Genomic DNA, 26,362 nt, shown 5'->3' with positions numbered 1-26,362 from the left:
ATAAGTCGGGAAATGCCAAAATCCCAGTGAGAGAAGGGAGAATCACGCTGGGAACATTACATACTTCTCCCTTTAGTCTACCTAATAGGTTGCTGCTATCTATAAAATTGAACGGGAAATCCTTCACGGTCAAGACACGTGCCTTTCTGGATTCCTGGTCAGGCGGTAACTTCATGAACCAGAGTTTGCGGAGAAACATGGAATTCCGTTTGTACAGAAAAAATCTCAGATAGGATTGGAGGCAATCGATGGCAGACTGTTACAGCCAGCGTTCATTTCCTTAGAGACGACTCTACTACAGTTGGAGACAGGTACGGACCATACAGAGAAGATTCGACTGGACGTAATCCACTGCTCCAATATTGCCGTAATTCTGGGCTTACCATGGCTTCAACTTCTAACCCTTTCGTGGATTGGGTGGAGAAATGTTCTGTTCCTTGCCAAATGCTGGCAGGTGTTTCAGTACTGTCCGAGGTGAACCCTGGCTTACCCACCATCCACTCCACCTTTCGGGATGTATTCGACAAAGTTCAGTCCGAAGAGTTACCACCACATCGGTTGTTCGGCTGTCCCATTGATCTTTTGCCTGGCTCAGTTCCTCCCAGAGGAGGGTCATATCCATTGTCACCTCCGGAGAACTGCTCCATGAAGGAGTACATTCAGGAAAACCTTCAGAGGGGATTCATTTGTAAGTCTTCTTCTCCTGCTGGCGCAGGGTTTTTCTTCGTTAAAAAGAAGGATGGAACGCTACGGCCATGCATTGACTACTGAGGACACAACAAAATCACGGTACAAGGTCCGGGGAGTCACGCAACCCTCGGCGCGCTCCCCGCTCAGCTGCTCCGGCACCCAGAGCTCTCCCCGGTCCCGCTCCTACCTCCTCAGGTCCCGCCGGCGGCCGTCATGGCTCTGGCGCGCGCACGCACCCACCCCAGCCTCTTAAAGGCATATCCTCTCGAGGATGGCAGGCACGCGCAAATCACGCACAGATGCACGCACCTCCCTCTCAAGCTCCACCCCAGGGAGCTCACCTGCACCTGCTTACCCTATCGCAGGCTCACTTCTGCATATACCTCCACGCTGCTGTTCTACCATTGGACTCTCTCACCTACTTATGCTCAGCTGTACCACTGGCACTTTGGCTGAGCATAGAACCAGTTGCTGTTCTCATCACTCTCTGCCTCCCTAGTCCTGTCTTGCTTTCCAGTGCTCTCCCGTGTACCGACCGGCTTCCTCCACGACTACTCCTTACTCCTGGCATCAGACCTCGGTTACGGCAAACTACTACTCTGCTCCTGACCTCGGTGTTACGCCGGTGCTGCCCGCAGACCAGACCTGTCCCCTGTGCTGAGGTGGGATGTAGGGATACACGTACCCGCAGCAAGGGGAGCGCGCCCGGAGTGTGGTGTTAGTGTTGCCAGGCCAGGTATAGTAAAGAAGACAATACTTGCCGGTACCGGTAGTAGAGTAGTTATGGCCGTTGCCAAGGTCAGAGATAAGGGAAATCACGAAATCCAGGTAGAGCCAAAGCCGAGAGCCAGAGGGGTTAGTCGTCCAAGCCGCGTCGATACCTGAGGAGTCACTGAGAGAGTAGTCAAATGCTTCCCTACAGAACTATGTTGAGCGACGAGTGATGGGAAGCACAGGCATAATAAAGCTGGGCAGACCAATGGGAAGAGGGGGCAGGCCTGTAGGACTGCAAGGAGTCCTCCCTGATAGGAGGGAGGTGTTACAGCCCAGCTGGGTGTAGTCAGTGATTTGCATGGAATCATGTGGTGCTTGGGGGCGGCGCCTCACTGCAGGGGCAGTGGGTAAAAAGGTCTCTGTTAGGCGTGTGCTCTGTAACGCTCCGGCAGTATTCCAGAACTTTGTGAACAAGATATTTAGGGATCTCCTCGACAAATATGTAATCGTATACTGTGATGATATCCTGATCTTCTCTAAATCTGCACAAGAACATCCAGGCCACGGGATGCAGGTTCTAAAACGCTTGCGGGAGAATCATCTGTTCGTTAAGTTAGAGAAATGCCATTTCCATCAATCCAGTACCTCTTTTCTGGGATATATCATCTCAGATACTGAATTAGCCATGGATCCAGCCAAAGTCAAAGCCATTCTACAGTGGCCACGTCCCCTCAGACTGAAAGCTGTTCAACGGTTTCTAGGATTTGCAAATTATTACTGCCGATTTATCCAGAACTTTTCATTCATCCTGACGCCTCTCACCGCCTTCACCAAGAAGGGAGCGGACCCTTCTTAATGGTCTGCTGACATAGCAGATGCATTTGACAGATTAAAAACAGCCTTCGCTTCGGCTCCAATTCTGGTGCACCCAGATCCCGCTTTACCCTTCACCCTAGAGGTAGATGCACCTGATGTGGCGGCAGGAGCGGTACTATCTCAGCAGGAAAACCCAAAGGCCAAATTGCACCCTTTTGCATTCTTGTCCAAAATATTCTCCCCAGCTGAACGGATCTATGACATCGGCAACCGAGAACTTTTGGCCATAAATATGGCCTTGCAGGAATGGAGATATTTGCTGGAGGGCACCGTAAATCTGGTAACTATACTCACAGATCACAAAAACCTCTTGTACATTGAGGGTGCCCGTCGATTATGTTCACGACAAGCGCGGTGGGCATTATTCTACTCTCATTTACACTTTATTATTTCTTACCTGCCAGGGTCCAAGAATATAAAAGCAGATGCCCTTTCTCGACAATTCCTGGTTGACACTGCAGATGACCGCGAAGAACCCATTCTTTCTCCATCACGCATCATCTCGGCCGCCACTTTTGACTCTCTAAACGACATCATTCTGAACCAATCCTTAATTCCAGAGGGCCTTAAAGTTCCGGACGGTCGCCTTTTCGTTTTGCTAGCCTTTCAGCAAAAGGTCTTGGAGTGGGGTCATAGTTCCAAAACTTTGGGTCATCCTGGAGAAAGGAGGATCATCGATTTATTGGAATGGAAATTCTGGTTGCCAGGGTTCCGGAATGATGGTAAGAACTTTGTGACGTCTTGTCTTGTCTGCGCCTGGACTAAAACACCCAGGAATCGCCGTACGGGGTTACTACAACCTCTTCCGATCCCAGATGGCCATGGACTCACATTTCTATGGATTTTGTGATGGAGTTGCCCTTACCCAAGGGCATGACCATGATCCTGGTGGTTGTGTACAGGTTCTCCAAACAAGCTTATTTCATTCCTCTGAAGGGATTACCTAATGCGGCTAAACTTTCTGAAATTTTCATTCGCGAGATATTCCAACTCCATGGAACTCCTCAAGTAATCGTGTCTGATCGGGGCTGTCAACTCAACTCCAAATTCTGGAGGGCCTTCTGCCAACAACTTGGAGTGTCCTTACACTTTCATCCGCTTACCACCCCCAGTATAATGGACAAACAGAGTAGACTATTCAGTCCTTGGAACAATATATCCGTTGTTTCGTCTCGAACATTCAAGACGATTGGGCAGACCTCTTACCTTGGGAAGAACTCTCCCATAATAATCTACGGAGCAACTCGTTGCAAGAATCTCCATTCTTCGCTAATTATGTCTTTCATCCCTCAGCTCTTCCCTCTTCAGGAGCCGCATCCAGAGTCCCAGCCGTGGATAACCAGATCCAGCAATTACTGGAGTTATAGGGGGAGATCCAGAACAACCTTCAGAGAGCAGTGACCATGCAAAAAAGGCAAGCAGACCAGCATCATCATGAGGTAGCAGCATATAATCCTGGTGACAAGGTATGGCTTTCTACCAAAAACATCACGTTAAAAGCACCTACGGCACATCTATCTCCTAGATTTATTGGCCCTTTTCCTATCATTGAGAGGGTCAATAAGGTGGCATACCGGCTACTCCTCCCAGCCTCCATGAAGATCCTGTCTCTGTTCCATATGTCCCTACTGAAACCATTTGTACAAGAACCCAGGTCTCCTGTTCCTGTATCTCCTCCGGAACCTGTCCTGTTGGAGGGACAACAGGAGTTCGACGTTCAGATGATATTGGACTCCTGACTATCCAGGAAACTATCCAGTACCTGGTCCATTGGAAGGACTTTGGCCCTGAGGAACATTCCTGGATCCCCAGGGATCGACTTCACGCCTCTCGCCTGGTTCTGGCATTCTACTGGAGACACCCCTCGAAACCATCCCTGGAGCGTCCGGAGGTCGCTCCCGTAGAGGATGGGTACTGTGAAGATTGGGCGCAAGCTCTGCTCCAGAGTTTGATTCTGATTTGCAAGCTTTCCTCATCAGCTCCTTCTGTGTGCACTCTGCACACCTACAAATCAACACTCTGGTTGCACTTTCAGGCTCTGCTGACCAGCAGTTCTCCGATTGGCTGATTCACCATTATATGCTCAGTCTTTGCCTCTGCAATTTGGCTGAGCATAACACTTTGTTTCTTGTGCTGGTCGCAAGCACTCGGTTATTTCTAGTTCTGCCTTGCTTTGCCCTGTCTGTTCTGCCTTGCAGTTTCATCTGAACCTGGACCACGGATTCATCCACTATTCTACCATCTCCTGTCCTCGACCTCGGCTACATGACCTCTACTATCTCCAACCCTGGCTAGTATACTTACTACCCGACTTCTCCTACTCTAACCTGGCTACATGACTACGAAGTGGGGACACTGGGGCGCTACCTAGATGTGCAAATAAAATATAACAGGGCGTGAGATACGCAGTTATATGATAATGGGTGAACGGCAGTGAGAGGCCGAAAGTATTAGAAATTATACTGGCCCAAACTGTCGCTGCTGCTAAGCTGAAGGAGAACCTTCCCTGGATCCTCGAATGAAAGATGTACACAAGATAACAGCGAGCGCACATAAAAAATAGAATGATAATAATGATAATGAATTAGATGGTGATAAAACAAATGAAATGTTAGAATAGGGTGTTGGAAAAGGATCATACAAATATACACTCACACGGCCAAATGTGAGTGACAGTCACATCTGTTGCAGAGTATGATTGTCTCTGATATCGTCACTGCTGTACTCACGACTCTTGAACATCAAATCTTCTTCCTGGGATGCTAAAATCAGTGTGGATACTCCTGTAGACTGTGTCTGCGAATCTTCTAGGGTCTCCTCACTGCAAAAGTCGTCCAATGGTACCTCAGAGAGAAGGTGAGAGTGGCAAGAATTGATCCCAAACAACCAAATAATAAATAGCTGATAGGGAATATAAGTATGAAATAAAATATTATATTAATCACTCACACGGGCATGTGTGAGAGCCCTTGTAGAAAGAATTTTGCAGACAATCTTTGATGCTTCTGCCTCGTGTTTCATCCAATGGTACCTTAGACAAATAAGTAGAAACAGTGGGGGTTGGTCCCAGAACAAAATACTGGGAAATGACTTGGTATGGATATAGAAAATATATATAATCACTCACATGGGCTTATGTGAGTGCCCTCATATAACAGGTACTTGACTCCAACATATCTGGATGACTTCACTAAATCCAAGATGGCCGGCGTCACATGGTATTTCAGCCAGAGTGTGGAATTGGTTCTCACGATCTGATTGGCTGAAATACCATGTGACGCCGGCTTCGTCACATCATCTTAAAGGCAAATGAAGCACAGCCATTCTGATTGGCTGGCATCATTCCCTTTAAGTGACGTCATGTAAAAAAAAAAATTAAAGTCGGAACATGGTTTGAACAGCCAATCAGGTGGCTGTTAGCCATTTTGAGGCTAAATGTGACGTCACAAGCCCTATTTAAGGCCGTGACGCCTCATTTGAGCCCAAGAAGACGACGAGACAACATCGGTTGGGATTTACCATGGGGTTTTTTTGGATTGACAGATGAAGATAGAAGATAAAGAAGATCAAGAAATGGTGACAGATGAAGATAGAAGAAGGTGATTAAAGAAAGAAAAAAGAAGATTTGGGTACCTGATCCGGATCTCCATGACGGATGGCATCGGATGCTGTTGGAGGCCTTCAAGGTACGTGAGCTTCCTGTTACCCCGGGAGTCGGAGGGCCACCGCTTCTAATGGTAAGTAATATATTGAATGTTTGTAAATGTCTCTTTTTACAGGTTTCTTCATTGGATGTGTTTTTTGATTTTTTGGGGGAGGTACATTGACTGATAATATATTAATCTGTACCACTTATTGTGACAATATTTGGGGGGCATTTGTGGCTTGGTATTGTTGTTGGTTTTTTTAATTTCAATTTCTTATGTGGATGTGATTGTTTTTTTTTCCTGCTTAATGGTAATAAACTGTTTGCGATTGGTGTTCGTTTGTAGTTAATGTTGTATTATGTTAGCTAATGCATTTTATGGTTATTTCAGATATTGTTTGAATTTATTTCTTTGTCTTTTAATGGTTACATTCATTAATGTTGCAGTAATTCATTGGTTTGATTGGTTAGTGTTACTATTCATTTTGAGTTGGTTTAGGAATTAATTGGTTTCATTGGTTAATGGTTTAATTAATTCATTGTTGATGTTGTTACTGCTTGTATTCATTGGATTAGCTGGCTACTGTTTTTATTTAGGTATGCTAATGCAGTGTTTAATAATGGGCAAATAATCTATTATCCATATCTGGATAATAGTTATTTTGCACATTATTGTACTGTATGTGTTAGGGGGGTGTATTTAGTTCGAAATAATGTTTAGTATTTTTGTAGGCACAACATTGGTACCGCAGGCCCGCGGGTACCCCGGGACATCCGCGGGGTCAGCCGGGGACACCCACGCGACCCCCGGCCTCCCTCGGGGACCCCCGCCAGCCTGTTGTATGGGTGTTGCGCATGCAAAAATGTAAAGCAAGAAATTTTTCAAAGTCCAGCTTTTTTTGCGTCTACCTTGAGCTGACGTGTTCTGTTGAACGCAACTTTCGCGTATGCTAAGGTTACGTAGCTTAGTACATCCCACTTAAGGGCAGAATTTAACGCAAACAGGGTAAAGAACGAGCAAAGTTGGACTTGGATATAGGGGTTGCCCATGCAGGGACGCAGAAGGTATTATGAGAGTAGGTACCATGAGGAATAAGCTATCTTGTGTGCATAAGCCACTACTGTAAATGTTCCAACATTGTGCCTCTTGATACCATTTATCACACAATATAACTACGGAAAACATTTCAAAAGTATTGGACAATATTGAAGAAAGATACAACTTTGGCTTCTATACTTCCAAAGGCACCTAAAATAATTTTCACTAAAGCAGCTAATCTTAAAACAAATGTAAAAAGACGCCGTCTTGCACTCTGGAATGCGTGATTATAAGCTTGCTAGCTTGATGTGAATCAGGGAGGAGGGAGCGGGGGGAGGATATATACTCCGTTGGTGAGATGTATATCTTCGGGATTGCAGTGTTGTAGCTACGCTCCGTGAGAACTGGGGCTGGATCACGCCAATAGACACAGCATATAGGGGCAGAGTGTGAGGTACTAGAGGTTTAAACAAAGTCTTCTTACCTCATATGTGTAGCCTCACATTCAACTCTAAGTCCCTTTGTTGGCTGTCTCGATCCAAGCTGCTCATCTGTGTTGTCGGTAAATCCTCCTTCTCTCTCCTCTCCTTCTTCTGGGTGCCGCCGGTGAAAACAGCAGATAGAGATGAACAAAGAGCAGTCAGGGCACTCACATGCTGTCACAGTAGAGTAAAGATGGGGTAACCAGGTAATTTAGGAACAAAAAAGGCTTTATTAGAACATACAAAAAGGTGTTCAGTAGGGAACAGTCCTCCCACGCGTTTCACGCAAGTGTTGCGCTTTCTCAAGGAGTGATCACTCAAAGTGCCCTGATTGCTCTTTCTTCATCTCTAATCTTAAAACAAGACTGTCCCCTAGATGTCCAATAACACATATGGACAGGACCAAATCTCAAAATAACAAAGGTTACCACATTTGCACCCAATGCACTGCATGCCAATTCAGCACCAGTACCAGGATTAACTTTCAAATCTTATGTTACGTCCCAAGTTTATAATATCTTCACTTTCATGAATTGCAGCAGCACAATTGTCATCTATCTCCTGGAATGTCCCTGCGGTCTGCAGTATGTGGGAATGACCACAAGGCCCATCAAGCGAAGGCTATACCAGGGTATCTATAACATCAAAAGGGTTCTAATCACTCCAAATAGTGTATCACGTCATTTTTTTTTTGCTCCAACATAATCAGAATCCACGTGGACTCCTATGTAAAGCCATTGAAGCCCCCTCACGCCATTGGAGAGGAGGAGATAGAGTCAACCAGTTGGCTAGACGAGAGTCATACTGGATATACGAGCTCAAACCCTTAGCCCCTAAAGGTCTGAATATTGAGTTTGACCTACATGCATTTCTCACGGAAGAGTAAATCTTATTCTTTACATAGGCAATGAACCTTGCCTGGGGGTCTCTCCTCAGTTTCTTTCCTCTGTACCATATTATATAACGATACAATTCTATAACAATATATTCTTACATGTGCAACAAAGTTGCTGAAATAGATCAATCTTATACTATATTAGTGAAAGCACTGTATGTTTGCCTGCCTGCCTGCCTGCCTGCCTGCCTGGATGTCCGGTGTCCCTAGGGGAAATCTGATTGGTCCCTTGGCCCGCCCCCGCACACCTCTCATTGGCCTAAGGCGGAGTGACGGGCCAAAGGACACACAGGGACACAAACACACACACACACACAGGGACACACACAGGGACACACACAGGGACACACACAGGGACACACACACACACACACACAGGGACACACACACACAGGAACACACACACACACACACACACAGGGACACACACACACACACACACACACACACACACAGTAGGGGGGGGGGTGTACATTAGCAGCATGTATAACCCGGGGGGTGGGGCTCACATACCCGCCGGTCCCGGAGCCTCCGCCTCTTCCTCCCCGAACATCAGCCTCCACACCCGCGCGCACATCCTCCTCTCCCCGTGTTTCCCTGTTTCCCGCGCTTTCAGCCCCCCCCCCCCCCCCGGCGCCGCTACAGACAGCGGGGGAGCGGCCACAACAAGCTGCCTCCCGCCTCAGATCCATGTGGGTCCTTCCGGACGGGTGAGTGAGCGGCCTTCACCCCCCCTCACCCCCCTCCACCCCCTCCCCCCCCCCGGCGCCGCTACAGTCAGCGGAGGAGCGAGCGCCCGGGACACAGCGGGGGAGCGGCCACAACAAGCTGCCTCCCGCCTCAGATCCACGTGGGAGCTTCCGGACGGGTGAGTGAGCGCCCTTCACCTCCCCTCACCCCCCTTCACCTCCCCTCACCCACCCCTCACCTCCCTCCACCCCCCCTTCACCTCCCCTCCACCCCCCTCCACCTCCCCTTCACCCCCCTCCACCCCCCCTTATCCTCTCCTCCACCCCACCCCCCTTCACCTCCCCTCCACCCCCCCCCACCTCCCCTTCACCCCCCTCCACCCCCCCTTCACCTCTCCTCCACCCCACCCCCCTTCACCTCCCCTCCACCCCCCCTTCACCTCCCCTCCACCCCCCCCCCTTCACCTCCCCTCCACCCCCCCTTCACCTCCCCCCACCCCCTTCACCTCCCCTCCACCCCCCCTTCACCTCCCCTCCACCCTCCCCCTTCACCTCCCCTCCACCATCCCCCTTCACCTCCCCTCCACCCCCTTCACCTCCCCTCCACCCCCCCTTCACCTCTCCTCCACCCCCCCCTTCACCTCCCCTCCACCCCCCCCTTCACCTCCCCTCCACCCCCCCTTCACCTCCCCTCCACCCCCCTTCACCTCCCCTCCACCCCCCACCCCCTCCACCTCCCCCCCCTTCGCACCACCTACCCCCCCTTCCCACCACCTCCCCCCCCTTCCCACCCCCCCCCACCACCTCCACCCCCTTCCCACCACCCCCCCCTTCCCACCACCCACCCCCCCTTCCACCACCTCCCCCCCTTCCCACCACTTCCCCCCTCCTCCCCACCACCTCCCCCCTCCTCCCCACCACATCCCCCCTCCTCCCCCCTTCCCACCACCTCACCCCCCCCTTCCCGCCACCTTCCCCCTTCCCCCCCACCACCTCCCCCCCCTTCCACTCCTCCCCCCCCCTTCCCCCCTCCCCTTCCCCCCTCCTCCCCCCTTCCCTCTTCCTCCCCACCAACTCCCCCCTTCCTCCCCACCACCTCCCCCCTCCTCCCCCCATCCTCCCCCCACCTCCCCCCCTTCCCACCACTTCCCCCCTCCTCCCCACCACATCCCCCCTTCCCCCCACCTCCCCCCCTTCCCCCCACCCCCCCCCCCTTCCCCCCTCCTCCCCACCACCTCCCCCCCTTCCCCCCCACCACCTCCCCACCTTCCCCTCCACCACCTCCCCCCCTTCCCCTTCCCCCTTCCTCCCCCCCTTCCCCCTTCCTCCCCCCCTTCCCCCTTCCTCCCCACCACCTCCCCCCCCTTCCCACCACCTCCCCCCTCCAACCCCCCTTCCCACCACATCCACCCCCCCTTCCCACCACCTCCACCCCCCCTTCCCACCACCTCCCCCCCTCCCCCTCCCTCCCCGCCCCCCCCTCCCTTCCTTCCCCCCCCCTTCCCCTCCCCCCCTTCCCCTCCCCCCCCTCCCTTCCCCTCCCCCCCCTTACCCTCTCCCCCCTTACCCTCCCCCCCTTCCCCCCTCCTCACCACCTTCCCCCCATCTCACCTCCTCCCCCCCCCTTCCCACCTCCTCCCCCCCCCCCTTCCCACCTCCTCCCCCCCCCTTCCCACCTCCTCCCCCCCCCCCCTTCCCACCTCCTCCCCCCCCCCCTTCCCACCTCATTGGTCCCTTGGCCCGCCCCCGCACATCTCTCATTGGCCTGAGGCGGAGTGACGGGCCAAAGGACACACAGGGACACAAACACACACACAGGGACACACACACACACGTAGACACACACACACGTAGACACACACACACACACACACATAGACACACACACACGTATACACACACACACGTATACACACACACACACACGTATACACACACACACACACGTACACAAACACACACACGTATACACACACACATGTATACACAAACACACACACGTATACACAAACACACACACGTAGACACACACACACACACAGACACACACACACACACACGTAGACACACACACGTAGACACACACACACACGTAGACACACACACACACGTACACACACACACATAGACACACACACACGTACACACACGTACACACACACATGTACACGTGCACACACACACACATGTACACGTAGACACGTACACACACACACACATGTACACGTATACTCACACACATGTACACGTACACACACACATGGAGACATACACTCACACACGTATACACACACAGGTATACATACACATAATGTATACACACACACATGTATACACACACTCGTATACACACACACGTATACACACACACGTGTATACACACACACGTGTATACACACACACGTGTATACACACACACGTGTATACACACACACGTGTATACACACACACGTGTATACACACACACGTGTATACACACACACATGTATACACACACGTGTATACACACACGTGTATACACACACATGTGTATACACACACACACACACACGTGTATACACACACACACACGTGTATACACACGTCTATACACACACAAACATGTTGTATACACACAATATATACATACACACAATGTATACATACACACACATTTATACCTACACACACATGTATACACACACATGTATACACACACATGTGTATACACACACATGTATACACACACACACATGTGTATACACACATGTGTATACACACGTGTATACACACACAAACATGTTGTATACACACAATATATACATACACACAATGTATACATACACACATGTATACATACACACACATGTATACACACACACACATGTACACATACACACACACATGTATATACACACACACACACACACACATACAATGTATACACACAAACATGTACACACACACACTATCCCCAGCACCAGCACATCAGCACACCGGTATCTCATGCCCCCCCAGCACACTGGCATTCTCGGCTCCCCGTCATTCTCAGCCCCCATCAGCACCCACACATCGCCACCTTTGCACCTCCCCCATCGGCACACCCACATCCGCACCCCCACATCAGCACCAAACCCTCCCAAATCAGCACACCGATACAATCACCATCAGTACAGCCACAGCAGCACTACCACCGCACATGGGCCGTGTGGACCACTCCCCACCCAAATGCCACACCCACACCACAAACATCCCGGGCAACGCCGGGGCTCTCAGCTAGTGTGTACATAAATGTTAGAACATACAAACTAAATGGCTCTAGTGGGAATTGGTTCCCTATGAGACAAAGTGTCAAATGACTATCCTCTATGATACATATTAAACGATTCGGATTATTTGCTGAAGTGAGAAGTAGCAATGTAAACAACTATGTGCTTTAATTTCAATTGTTTACATTTATACAACATATGCAATTGGGTTAAAAAGGAAAAGAATAACATTCAATTCTAGCTAAAAAATATCCCATCCCAGCGAAGTCACTAACACTATTTACAGAGAGAGCCATGTTTTGTAATGTCATGGAAAGTTTATGTCTCTCATGTAAAATACTGTTTGATATGATTGTACAATAGTCATAATGCATGTAGAACAGTCATAATATATGTGTTTACTCTACATTCAAATTGTGGGTACTGAGATATAACATTAGTCATTGATTGGCTAATCAACATTCAGTACACTAATGCCAAACAGATTGTGATAAACTATGGTTATACATTTCCATTCAATATTTAAAGGAAGTACCTACAATAAGAATGTAACAATCGTGCTCGCCACAAACAGGCACCGGGCCGCGGGGCTGAGGGGGGGATATGAAAACACCGACCTTAGACCACACAGCCGGTTCTGGGTTGCGCAGTCCGTAGTCAAGCATAGTCGGGTCAGGGTTGGAGAGTGCAGGGTAATTCATAGACAAGCCGGGGTCGGGGTAGGCGGCACAGGAGTGGAGGTCGCGGTCACAAGCCGAGGTCGTCATCAGGAAATTTTGGGTGAAGTTGCTTCAGCATAGAAAGTAAGAAACTTGGAGCGACGCCGCTTCAGCGTAGAAAGCAGGAAACTGGAACTGAGGGCCGTTCTATAGTGGCGGGGCGTGCTACGCCGTGGGTGCGCACGGCAGTTATAGATGGCTGAGGTTAGTCAGCCCTTCTTTACAAGGGCCGCGCGCGCATGGCAGGGAGCGTGGAGCCGACAGACAGCGGCGAAGACGGGAAAATATCTACCGGCGCTGAATGTATGTGTGTGTGTGTGTGTGTGTGTGTGTGTATGTGTGTGTGTGTGTGTGTATGTGTGTGTGTGTGTGTGTGTGTGTGTGTGTGTGTGTGTGTGTGTGTGTGTGTGTGTGTGTGTGTGTGTGTGTGTGTGTGTGTGTGTGTGTGTGTGTGTGTGTGTGTGTGTGTCTGCACAAATTTAATAAATATTTTATTTTTACCAATGTTTTTAATAAATAATAAATTACACATACATACACACACATATACAGTCATGTGAAAAAGAAAGTACACCCTCTTTGAATTCTATGGTTTTACATATCAGGACATAATAACAATCATCTGTTCCTTAGCAGGTCTTAAAATTAGGTTAATACAACATCAGATGAACAACAACACATGACATATTACACCGTGTCATGATTTATTTAACAAAAATAAAGCCAAAATGGAGAAGCCATGTGTGAAAAACTAAGTATACCTTATGATTCAATAGCTTGTAGAACCACCTTTAGCAGCAATAACTTTAAGTAATCGTTTTCTGTATGACTTTATCAGTCTCTCACATCATTGTGGAGGAATTTTGGCCCACTCTTCTTTACAATGTTGCTTCAGTTCATTGAGATTTGTGGGCATTTGTTTATGCACAGCTCTCTTATGGTCCAGCCACAGCATTTCAATCGGGTTGAGGTCTGGACTTTGACTGGGCCATTGCAACACTTTGATTTTTTTCTTTTTCAGCCATTCTGTTGTAGATTTGTTGGTGTGCTTGGGATCATTGTCCTGTTGCATGACCCAATTGTGGCCAAGCTTTAGCTGTCGGACAGATGGCCTCATATGTGACTCTAGAATACTTTGGTATACAGAGGAGTTCATGGTCGACTCAATGACTGCAAGGTTCCCAGGTCCTGTGGCTGCAAAAACAAGCCCAAATCATCACCGCTCCACCACCATGCTTGACAGTTGGTATGAGGTGTTTGTGCTGATATGCTGTGTTTAGTTTTTGCCAAACGTAGCGCTGTGCATTATGGCCAAACATCTCCACTTTGGTCTCGTCTGTCCAAAGGAAATTGTTCCAGAAGTCTTGTAGTTTGTTCAGATGCAACTTTGCAAACCTAAGCCGTGCTGTCATGTTCTTTTTAGAGAGAACAGGCTTTCTCCTGGCAACCCTTCCAAACAAACCATACTTGTTCAGTCTTTTTCTAATTGTACTGTCATGAACTTTAATATTTAACATGCTAACTGAGGCCTGTAGAGTCTGAGATGTAACTCTTGGGTATTTTGCAATTTCTCTTAGCATTCCACGGTCTGACCTTGGGGTGAATTTGCTGAGATGTCCACTCCTGGGAAGATTGGCAACTGTCTTGAATGTTTTCCACTTTTGAATAATCTTTCTCACTGTAGAATGATGGACTTTAAATTGTTTGGAATTGATGGGCAGCAACAATTGCTTCTCTAAGATCATTGCTGATGTCTTTCCTCCTTGGCATTGTGTTAACACACACCTGAATGCTCCAGACCAGCAAACTGCTAAAACGTTGGCTTTTATAGAGGTGGCCACGCTTGCTGACGATCAATTAATCAAGGGCATTTGATTAGCAGCACTTGTCTGCTACTTAGCATCTTAATTCCTATGGAAGCAGTAAGGGTGTACTTAGTTTTTTCACACATGGCTTCTCCATTTTGGCTTTATTTTTGTTAAATAAATTATGACACGGTTTAATATGTCATGTGTTCTTGTTCATCTGAGGTTGTTTTTACCTAATTTTTAGACCTGCTAAGGAACAGATGATTGTTATTATGTCCTGATATGTAAAACCATAGAATTTAAAGAGGGTGTACTTTCTTTTTCACATGACTGTAAATACACATACATACACATACAAACACACACAAACACACAAACACACAGTACCTTCAGCTCTCAGTATACGTGCAAAAAGCATGCGGCACATGCACGCGACTTCGAACAGGCACGCGCGCGCATGGCCGCACACACTATATAACAGCCCTAAGCCGTGTCAGCGTAGGGAGCAGGGAACTTGGAGCCAAGCCGCTTCAGCTTAGAGAGACCATCACGAAACTCATAGGGTCAAACGGCACCCGCCCCAAGAGAGCCGACATCAGCACACACACGAGACTTGACAGCAGTCACTCGAACACATACTCCAGCTGACTTTCCATAAGCCGAAACCGGCTTTCCTTACCACCTAAGCTCGCGAGATTTCGAGCAGGAGTAGAATGAGTCAGCAAGGCAGAAGCAGGAGCTTTGGATACCAGTCTACCAAACCACTTGATCCCTGTGGAGAGGGTCCGTAGGAGCCAGCTGTTTTGGAACACGGCTCATCACCGGGGATTTCATTTCGGTAGTAGCTAGAGACGAGAGATGACATCTCCCAATTATACACCTATATCCAAAGGCACATATTATACCTGCTTCCTGTAAGTAGGATTTCAATTTTTGCAGACTGTACGGACACCTGATCACCAATTGTATTTTGACATATTGTCACATTGTTTTTAAAGTATTTTATTAAATGTATCTTTTTTTCACCTCACCTCTGAGGTATCGACGTATAAAAACATCCTAAGGCTATATATTCCTTATACCATACAGTATTATGCTATGTTTTTCTCACTTTTTTCTTTTCGTGTGCTGAGACCATCACCCTTTGCACCACGAATTTTGGTGTGGCCAGGATATTTTTCACTCAGGACTCTTGACGGTTGTATATAGTACATCCATATAGTATCACTATCCTGAGACTTTCTGTCAGGTGCCGTTACAGTATCCCTTTGTTGCCAAATTTCCATGTTTGACTGGTGTAGTCAGATTATCTGTTAGGCAGCCACCAGGTATCAATTGTGTTATTTAAGTTTTATATTTTATTAATCTGTTTGTGTGTACTTCTCAAACACTTTGTATCCAATTAGTAGTTAGCGTGGTACCACTCCCCCTTTTTTCACCTATTAATCATGAAATATGTGGCATCATTTGATTCATCTAATCGCAACAGTTACAAATATCTATTTGTTATTCTTACCAATGCTGTCAAGCCCATGGTATCTTCACATTTAATACCTACCACATGCCACACCTATCATCTGAGATCTGACTCCAAAAGACTGTTCATGGTCTCAAGGTTCAGCAAAGTATCTGGCCATACCTCCTTCTCTTACCGTGCACCCCAAAACTGGAACAATCTACTGGAGACTCTCACAGCCACCACCAGTCTAAGTTCTTTCAAAACTAAAGCTGTCTCTCATTTCAATCTGGTCTGTAATTGTTACATACGCCTATAACATATATTATCTCTAACTGTGCATGCAATGTCTTGTATATAATGTATAACTCTGTTCACTTAACACAGCTATGTATTTGTAATCATGTTTTTATCATTATAACTCTGTGCCCAGGACATACTTGGAAACGAGAGGTAACTCTCAATGTATTACTTCCTGGTAAAACATTTTATAAAGAAATAATAAAGCCCTCAAACTAAGTGGTGACCTGCTTGTCCCCTCTCTCTGCGATGCACAGGAGATATTTCAAGAATGTAAGGTTTTCATTGAGGCTGACAGCCCTTGATCTGGATATCGTCTATAGACTTCCTAACTACTGTATACATTTTTCACTTTTAGTGGGCTATCAGTGATAACACCCAGGTTGCACTCCCTTTCTAGATCAACATAGCAACAGGACAGCTCTTGACCTGTCATAATAATAGTTCTTGTATTTTTTTTAAACAATTTGTAACCAACATTAAACCCTTGTGTGCTAGATTGATTTAAATACTCACTATCTTCTGCCATATACATTACAGACATGGACCGTTTAATTGTTTTTATATCATTTCAAAAACCAAAAAAAATAATTCCATGATGAGGGCTACACCAACTTGGTTTAAACTCCTGGCAGGTCTAAGTTGGGATGGCATAAAGGTACCCTGAAAATGTCATCAGAATTGGTCAAGGCGTTTGGCCTGTGGGAAGAGAACCCACAAACAAAAAATAGACAAAAAGACAAACACCCAAAGTGTCCACAAATTCTATTTGATGTGTTAATTCCTTTTACTCGCTCATCCACCTGTTGCAACTGATGAGAACCAGTTACCAAGACATTGCTGGCCTCGTGTTAATATCATAAATCAAACAAGTGCGTGACATGTTGCTTGTATTTGCTAAATTTACTTTTTTTGTGATTTTGCACAAAACATGTGTCATATGAGGTACTATCATAATGGCTACCAGAGACGACTGCTGCTGTGGGTATTCACAAATTGTCACTAATATTCAATGTCTAATGAAGATATATGTAGTATTTCATATGGCTGCCTAACAAAAATTGAATCCATTGTTACCTGAGTGCAACGTCAATATATATGTTGCACTTGCTCGGTCAGACTATTATTTATTGCTAGAAATCAGTGACTACCTGTTTTTTTTAACTGCTTGACTTACTACACTATTGAACATCTGGGTCTATCAAAGCACCGTGGCTGCAGTTGTTGCTGGCATCCGCCTGTAACATGCTGCTTGCATAAGGTTGAGTCCCCGGAAGTCACAGCAGCGCACGCTATGGCGTTCGGGCGTTCGGGCCACACACCACAGCACAGCCCTCTATGGGGCAGGCCCCAGTGGCTGTGTGTATGTGGGCACGCAAAGCGCTGTGATGCGTCCGCTAGCAGGGAAGACAAAAATGTTGTCTTCCCGTGCCATGACGAGGTCACGTGGCTGCGCGCAGCCAATGGCAGGGCAGATATGCCCCGTCATGGCCACGCCCCCCCCATCATGAGCCCCCTCCCACCCCCCGCACTCTGTGGACTGTAGGTTTCTGGAAAGCGAGCAAGGGGTGGGAGTGGTCATGCATGAGAACACGCCTTTAGCAAATAATAAAATGCATAATGCCATGCAATTTACCGAAGTATTCTGCAAACATAATATATATATATATATATATATACACTATGTCATGCATGAAAACGCCTTGTTAATTTTTTTTTTTTATAAAATGTGATGCATTGAAATAAGCCTTGTACACTACAAAAAAAATTACAAACAACAAGTAACAATTATATACAAGTAATGGACAATACATCAGAGATTTCTCTCCATAAATTATCATTGAATTAAATCATATGAATTAAAGGTTCATGTTTGTAAACCTCAGTAATCAAATAGAGACGCGCGATTGGAGCCGGGTAAGCACTTAGCGCGGGACCCCTGTAAATGCTGCGTCCCCCAATAAAGTCTTCTGCCCCCCCCCCCCCCCCCCGGTTTGCTTAGAATGTAGCTTTCAGTGCAGGAATAACAGTCCAAGATAATGCTAGATTTTCAGTTCACCTCTAATCTAGTCAACCATATACTGTATTATTATGCCCTTCCCAGGATCTTCAGCCTCTTTTGCAATGCTCCTCTTATGCAACCTTGAAAGTTCACTTGCAGAACATACTTACACTTAAGTTATTTGAAGATATATCACTGAGAACAAGTTGTCATAACATTGCGATGCGCTGTGTTGTCTGCTATTAGTAAGTGAGATGGGAAGAATCCCAAACCATTTATTATCTGGTAGCTTGCATGTGCTTGTCCTATCTCTCTCCCATGTTCCTGGCTGGTATCAAACCTTGTCTGGTTCTTCTCTAGGCAGCTATCTTTCCCCTCCCCACCCTGTCTTCCCTTATCTGTTGAATCTTCCAGCTGGGTAGCCTTCCTCTCACACCCTCCAGCAGGCAGACAGTCCGCCTCTCTCTTTCTTGCACATTTATCTCCTGACCCCAGTTCATGCTTTTGTCCTACGCCCCTAATCCACACAGACATTCACCCAGACATGCCTCTCAATCTGTACTCCTACAGGCTTCCAGTCTGACCCTGATTCCACACAGTCCACAGACGCACAACGAGTGGCTCATTAATCAAGGGCCATGCAAATGACAAAATGATGCAATTTGTGTCATTTTTGCCTAGCTAAACTCTGTTGATTGATGTAGAAGAGCAAGGCCATTCTTTTTTCCAGGATTCACTTAACCCCTTTGCTGACGGAGGTGTCTGCAAAATGTATTGTTCTGCAATAAGGCTAAAACGCCATTTCCACTTAGACTTCTGGAATATGTTATTTTACTGTTATTTGGTTGCATTTCTCTTAAGTTTACCATGATGATCACATACTTCATTGTGAAATCCTCCAGTAGTTTTCTGTTCTGAAAAATGTTGACGTGAAATAACCTCTGTGGCAAAAGTTAAATATCCTCACCGATTCGTATCTTCGCCTTGACCCTCACAGGTTTGGAATGACTGAAGCACTCTTTCTTCGCCCCAGCTAACAACCACCAAGCAAGTGAAGTGCTGCCATGGTCTTGCAGTGAAGGGATGGAGGTACGACCACTTTCAGAACCTTTCCATGTGTACTGGTGGAGTCTACGTGCAGGAAGCAATACAAAGCACTGTAGATATTAAAGAGTTTTGTTATTTCTACGGGTCCTGTTTTAAGGTGAAAATAACAAGTCAGGTCCTCACCTCCATCCAAATTTTATAAATGTAAAATGAGGCTGCAGGATTTACAGCCTTGAACTTTCTTAAACTGCTCTTAAATAATACTAGCAGTACCCAGTGTAACATACAGCGATCTAGGAGATCTGAAAGGTTGTTAATTAAACATTACTCTTTGTTTTTCACCCCTCCCTGTAATGCCTGGGATGTCTCTTGTCCCCTCTTCCCCACTTTACACTCTTCTCCATCACGCCCTGCTCCTCTTTGCACTCCCAGCCTTAGGCCTCGGACCCGCTGCGCCCGGTGGCGCGGGCGGCCGCACGAGCGTTCCCCACCAGCAGGGGAATCCTCCCGAGCCGGTCCCAGTCCCCCCTCACGGCACAGCTCACTACACGCTGTGACGCGTCAGCCGCTAGTGGATTCAAGAGAATTGTAATCCCAAGCGTCGGCGCGTCACGTGGTGTGGCTGTGAGCCAATGAGGAGGGGAGGCTTCGGGAGGAGGGGAGGCTTCGGGGAGCGGGGAGGAGAGTGTGGAGGGAAAGCAGCGTGAGTGCCTGTCTGTGTGTGTGTATGTGTGTGTCTGAGTGCCTGTCTGTGTGTGTGTATGTGTGTGTCTGAGTGCCTGTCTGTGTGTGTGTATGTGTGTGTCTGAGTGCCTGCCTGTGTGTATGTGTGTGTCTGTGTGTGCCTGAGTGTGTGTGCCTGAGTGTGTGTGTGTGCCTGAGTGTGTGTGTGTGTGCCCGAGTGCCGTGTGAGTAGGGCAGCCTGCAGCAGCTCCCTTCTGCAGCCCAGGAGCCCGAGCCCGTGGAGGGGGAGAGGGGTAGCGGGTCCCTCCGCTTAAACCACGCCCCTCTCTGCTTAAACCACGCCCCTCCCTCCCACTCCAGCCCCGGCTCCCGCTCCCTACAGACCGCATATCGCGATCTGTGTCTGTCAGTGCCCCGCCTGTCTGCAGTGCGGGCGCGCTGACTGAGGGAGCGGGGCCCTAGCCTTACAGTGTCTGAGCCTCTTTGTGCACACTACACTCCCTGCTCTCCTACTTATCTTAGACTCCTCTCCTTGCTGTCTCTCTGTTTCCTTCTCCTACTGACCATGCTGTCTCTCCTCCCCTCTCTTTGCACTCCCTGCTGCCCGATGTGCACACTGCTCCATTCCCTTCTCCTTGTTCTCCCTCTGTCTCCCCCTCTCCTTGCTCTCTCTCTCTGTCGCCTCTCCCCTCCTTGCTCCGTTTCCTCCTCTCCACCATGCCCTGCTCCTCTTACTCCCTGGGTGAGTGAGAGACCGCCCAGTCTATCACAGAGGGGAAGAATGTATGTATGTATATTTATAGTTATATAGCACTGACAGTGTGCTCAGCACTTTACAAAGACAATACAGTACAGGGAATTATAATACTACAATAAGCAAAGTCAGACAATAGGAAAGGAAATCCTTTAAAGGAGAGCTAGAATCTAAGGCTTGTCCTATAGTAGGCGCTTTATGTGTGTATGCTGTGAGCGAAGGTACTGTGTGTGTATGTGTATGTGGGGGGGGGGTAGAGATTGTGTGAGTTAATTATGAATTAAATAATATTTTTAAAATAAAAAGTTGCACAATAAAAATAATTTTTATTTATTTAACTTACACACACACACACACACACACACACACACACACACACACACACACACACACACTATATATACACACACACACATTACAGCGCCGGTAGCGGCACAAATTCATTCTTTTCCCCATCTTCTCCCCTGTTGGCTGGCTCCACGCTCACTGCCGTGCACGCTCGTGGCCCTATTATAGAAAGGCTGACTAACCTCAGCCAATTATAAGTGCCACGCGCGCGCGCGGCGGAGCACGCGGAGCCACTATATAACAGCCCTAAGTGGTATGTTGGGAGACTTACAGAGGCAGCAGGTGAGGGAATAAGTGCAGTAGATGGCAGTGCTTGGCCACAATGGATGGTAGGAGTGACTGTGGGTGTGGGACAGTAGCCATGAGTGCAGGATATTGGGAGGCTTCTTTTGAGAGGTGAGTTTTAAGGTTGGTCGGTATTAAATTAGATGGGTTAACACCATTAGCAGTGAAAGAGGTGGCGGGGAGGCGTGGGTGAGAACAGGTGTATTTATGGCTGGGTCCAGGATTATGAGAGATATCCCCAGCAGCAAGAAGGTGGAGGAGTAGAGAGAAGAGAGAGGAGGTGAGAAGAGGATGTGTGGGGTGCTTTTTATTGAGGGGTGTAGAATTTGTTGTGAAAGCTGTGTACATAGTGGTGCAGTATTTAGGCACAAGCATAGGTGGAGGGAAGGACAGATGAAGAAATGTGGATAGGAGTAGAGTACAGACCAGATTAAATTGTCATAAAACAGCTTTAGTTTTGAAAGAACTTAGAATGGTGGCAGCTGTGAAAGTCTACGGTAGATTGTTCCAGTTGTGAGGTGCACGGTAATTATGCTAAAATGTACTCTCTCCACAGAGAACCCCCCTAGGTTGGACGAATTAACTGATCGAGTGCAGGATCAAGAAGTCTCCTTGCGGTTCCATACGCCTAAGAAGAACCGGGATTCCAAACGCCAAGAGGATACAGGCAGGTCCGCCAGAGGAACCGGAAAACCACAAGCCAACGTGGGGAGAGACTCCAGAGACTGGGAAGCGGCATGTACCATCACCTCCACGGCGCGAGATGTCCTCGGGCGCCCAACCCCATTTATGTGTCCATTATATATGTACACAATGTGAGTACATATATTGTTTTACTTATTTTTAAGATAAAAATGTATATTGGCCTGCACCAATCGGTCTTTTCCTTTTTCCTGTTTCCCTGAGATTTGCTACCAACTATACATCCCGATCCAGTTATTCGGATACCATCCTTCTCCTTAAATATTACTTGACTACACTGTAAGTAGGCATTTCGTAAGAGCCAAGATTTTATTTCTACCAAGATTGTACGACAATAGTACACTATATTGTCCCTTTCCTTTTTGAGGAAATCCGGATAATTACGCTTCCTTTGAATCCTGGACAACTCTGTAGTCTACTTGAATGACATTATCATGTTTGGGCGGACACTGGAGGAGCATGAGGAACGTCTCCTGAAGGTCTGGACCAATTGCAGCAGGAGGGCTTGAAGTTGTCCCTCGATAAATGCAAATTCTGACGATCCTCAGTCACTTACATGGGTCATATTGTATCCGGCGACGGGGTAGCAACCGACCCTACCAAGGTAGAAGCGGTGGTAAACTGGCCTTGCCCTGAGAACATGGTGGAGCTCCGCTCCTTCTTAGGGTTCTGCGGATACTACAAGAGATTTGTCGAAGGATATGCTTGTATCTCCTAAGCACTGAATAACTTACTAACACTGAATAATCTATCCTGAGGATCACCGTCAGAAAGCTATGAACCCCAAAACACCATTTGGCGCAAAGTGGACCCCCGCCTGCGAGGAGGCTTTCTTGAAACTAAAGAAAACTCTTACCAAAGCTCCTGTTCTGGCCTATGCCGACCAAGATCAACGTTACGTGTTGCATGTGGATGCCAGCTTTCATGGACTGGGAGCGGTACTTCACCAGAAATATCCTACAGGGCTACGTCCTGTTGCCTACGTGAGTCGCAGCCTGACTAAGTGAGAAGAACTACCCAGTCCATAAATGAGAGTTTCTGGCATTGAAGTGGGCCATTGTGGATAAGCTACATGAGTACCTCTACGTGGTATCTTTTGAAGTAAGGACGGACAATAATATGCTTACATATATACTGACCTCCGCCAAATTGGATGCCACCGGTCACAGGTGGTTCGCTGCCTTGTCCAACTACAGTTTCACCTTAAAGTACAAGCCTGGGCCCAAGAACATTGGAACCAACGCCGTATCTAGAAGGCCCGGATTGAGCCTAGTTTCTGAAGATGAAGAATGGGAAGAAATACCTGGTCCTGGGATTCGGGCCATGTGCTCTACTGTGGCCAACTTTGAAGGGAAAGTGGCCATCTCTACGCTGCATGGTGGATTATCTGGGATGTCAATTCACTGCGCTCCCAGCGACATATTGCTACCCTGAAGTCCTGTCAGTGGTGAAGGATCCAAAATAAGATGGAAGGATATCATTGAAGCCCAGACGGCTGATCCAGTGGTGGTCTGATGTGTCGGGCGGTATAAAAGAAGAACCCTGTGTTACTCAAGTGTGCTCCCGGGAATACAGTCGCCCTTCTCATGAAGGAATGGGACAAATTCCAACTGGACAATGGGTTGCTATACCGAGTGGTCCCCTACCATAACCGTACGGATAGGAGACAGCTTGTGCTACCAAGGAGACTGCAATATATGGTGTTGAGATCATTGCATGATGACCATGGACACTTGGGCATGGACAAAACTTTCAGGCTCCCAAGAGACCGTTTCTACTGGCTGAAAATGAGAGAGTCTGAGGAATAACATTGCTGAAGATGCTTGAGGTGCATTCAGAGGAAAACACTGCCTACACAAGCAGCCCCAATGGGTCATCTGAAAGTTCTGGTCCCATGGACTTAGTGTGTATGGACTTTCTGTGTATCGAGCCAGATTCCAGAGGCATTGGAATGTTCTAGTGGTAACTGATCACTATATCTGGTACACACAGGCTTTCCCCACTAAAGATCAGAAGGCGATAACGGTGACTAAAGTGTCGTGGGAAAAGTACTTTATCCACTACAGATTGCCTAACCGATGCACTCTGACCAGGGCCGCGATTTTGAGATCAGACTCATCAAGGAGCTATTGAAGTTGCTACAGATTGAGAAATCTTGGACGACCCCGTACTACCCTGAAGGTGATACCTTGCCTGAACGGTTCAATCGGACTCTGCGGTGTGGTGTAGTGTGTGGTGTGGTGTAGTGTGTGGTGTAGTGTGTGGTGTAGAGTGTGGTGTGGTGTAGTGTGTAGTGTGTGGTGCGTGCGCGCGCAGTGTGCGGTGCGAGTGTGCGTGCGCGCAGTGTGCTAGTGTGCGCGCGCAGTGTGTGAGTGCGCGCGCGCTGTGTGCGGTGCACGCGCAGTGTGCGGTGTGTGCGCTAAGTGGGCGTTGCGTGCGCTAAGTGTTCAGTGCATAGTTTCATCACTCCATAAAAAATACATTATGAAACTAGAAAAAGTGCAGAGAAGAGCCACCACATTAATAAAGGGGTTAGAAAATCTGACAAAAGGAGACGCTAATTTGCCCACCCCTGCTTTACAGCAAAGGCAGTTAAAATGTGGAATTCATTACCCATGGAGACTGTGATGGCAGATACAATAGATATCTGGGAAAAAAAAGGTTGGACATCTTTTTAGAACGGAAAGTATACAGGGATATACTAAATAAGTAAACATGGGAAGAATGTTGGTCCAGAGAGAAATCTGATTGCCAATATTTGAGTCAGGAAGGAATTAATTTTTTCCCATTGTTGGGATATTGTGTCACTGTTTTTTTTTTTTGTTGTTGTTAGTTTCCCTCTGGATCAATATACTGTAAATACAAATATAGGATAAGTATCTGTCCTCTAAATTTGAAGTTGATGGACATATGTCTTTTTTTACAACCTCATCTACTATGTAACTATGTAATTATATAATGGTTTCCACTCCTAGGGAATTTAGGACACAGAATATGCCTGTAAAGATATGCCTGTGTAATAAGCATGCACGGTTGGACTGGATTTGCAATATTAAAGTTTAACAGCAGGCTCATAAAACACCTCATATAGTCTTCTTAGCATGTTTTTGTTAGAGTGGCCAGCGATGTATGGCAGAGAAATGTGTCGCTCACCCCTCGAATAGCAAAGGGTTAATTCAAAACGAAATTATTAGTTTCATCATAACTTCCTCCCCAAAATGAGTCAGTCATAACCTGTTATGATAATTGTGTATAAAATCCTTCTGGACACGGCTTTTTTTTTTTATGAGGCGGAGGCTGCCACTCATTATAGTAATTTGCTTGCCTTGAGGCAGTGTATGTGTTAAAAGTTTTAACAACCCCCCAAATTACACACATAGGGGCATACTTACAAAATTGGTCCATGGAAAATGTGTTTTTTAATTCCGCTTGAGTGCACCCAAAAATGTTCAAACTGCGCCATTTAGGTCAAAAAAAAATCCCGCTTTTGGACTGCGCTAAGTCTACAGATGTATATGGTTTGTATTCCAAAATAAATGTTTCTGAACGCGAAATAAAGGATGAAGAGCGTCAAAATTGCCCGCCAAGTACAATTTGGCACGAACACTAAAAAGCCTGTTGATATTGTGTTAGCCCAGAATGCAGTTGCTATGTATCAAGCGAAACATTTATTTGTCTCTGATGTTTTATTATATAAGGTAACACAGTGTTATTATAAATCATTTTACACTAATAATGTATACTCACTAGTGCTAGTTACAAATAAAAATACACATATTTCTGTTTTAATATTAATTTTATGAATAAAGTATTCCGCATGGCCAGATGCATCAAATATCATTTCTAAAAATTATCCGCCATATGTAGGAAGTCTTCACACATACGAGGCACATTTTATGAGGGACATTTTGACACACAATTTAAAAAAAAAAACTCTTAGTGCACGGGCTCCACCGTCATGACATGCAAATGAGAACA

General features: G+C 47.0%; 1 long non-coding RNA gene across 1 annotated transcript in view; it reads left to right on the top strand.

Moving 5' to 3' along the window:
• The window catches only part of LOC142468895 (uncharacterized), a 28,970-nt gene extending 5,703 nt beyond the window's left edge, over positions 1-23,267 (top strand). Inside the window, exons 2-3 of the long non-coding RNA XR_012788899.1 lie at positions 19,562-19,653; positions 22,239-23,267. This is a non-coding gene — a long non-coding RNA (uncharacterized LOC142468895). The remainder of the gene's footprint in view (positions 1-19,561; positions 19,654-22,238) is intronic.
• Positions 23,268-26,362: the final 3,095 nt, after the last annotated feature.

The sequence above is a fragment of the Ascaphus truei genome, chromosome 1 (assembly GCF_040206685.1).
Source record: "Ascaphus truei isolate aAscTru1 chromosome 1, aAscTru1.hap1, whole genome shotgun sequence".
In the NCBI taxonomy this organism is placed as follows: Eukaryota; Metazoa; Chordata; class Amphibia; order Anura; family Ascaphidae; genus Ascaphus; species Ascaphus truei.
Note: the sequence above shows the minus strand (reverse complement) of the source record. Positions and strands in the feature narration are given on the sequence as shown.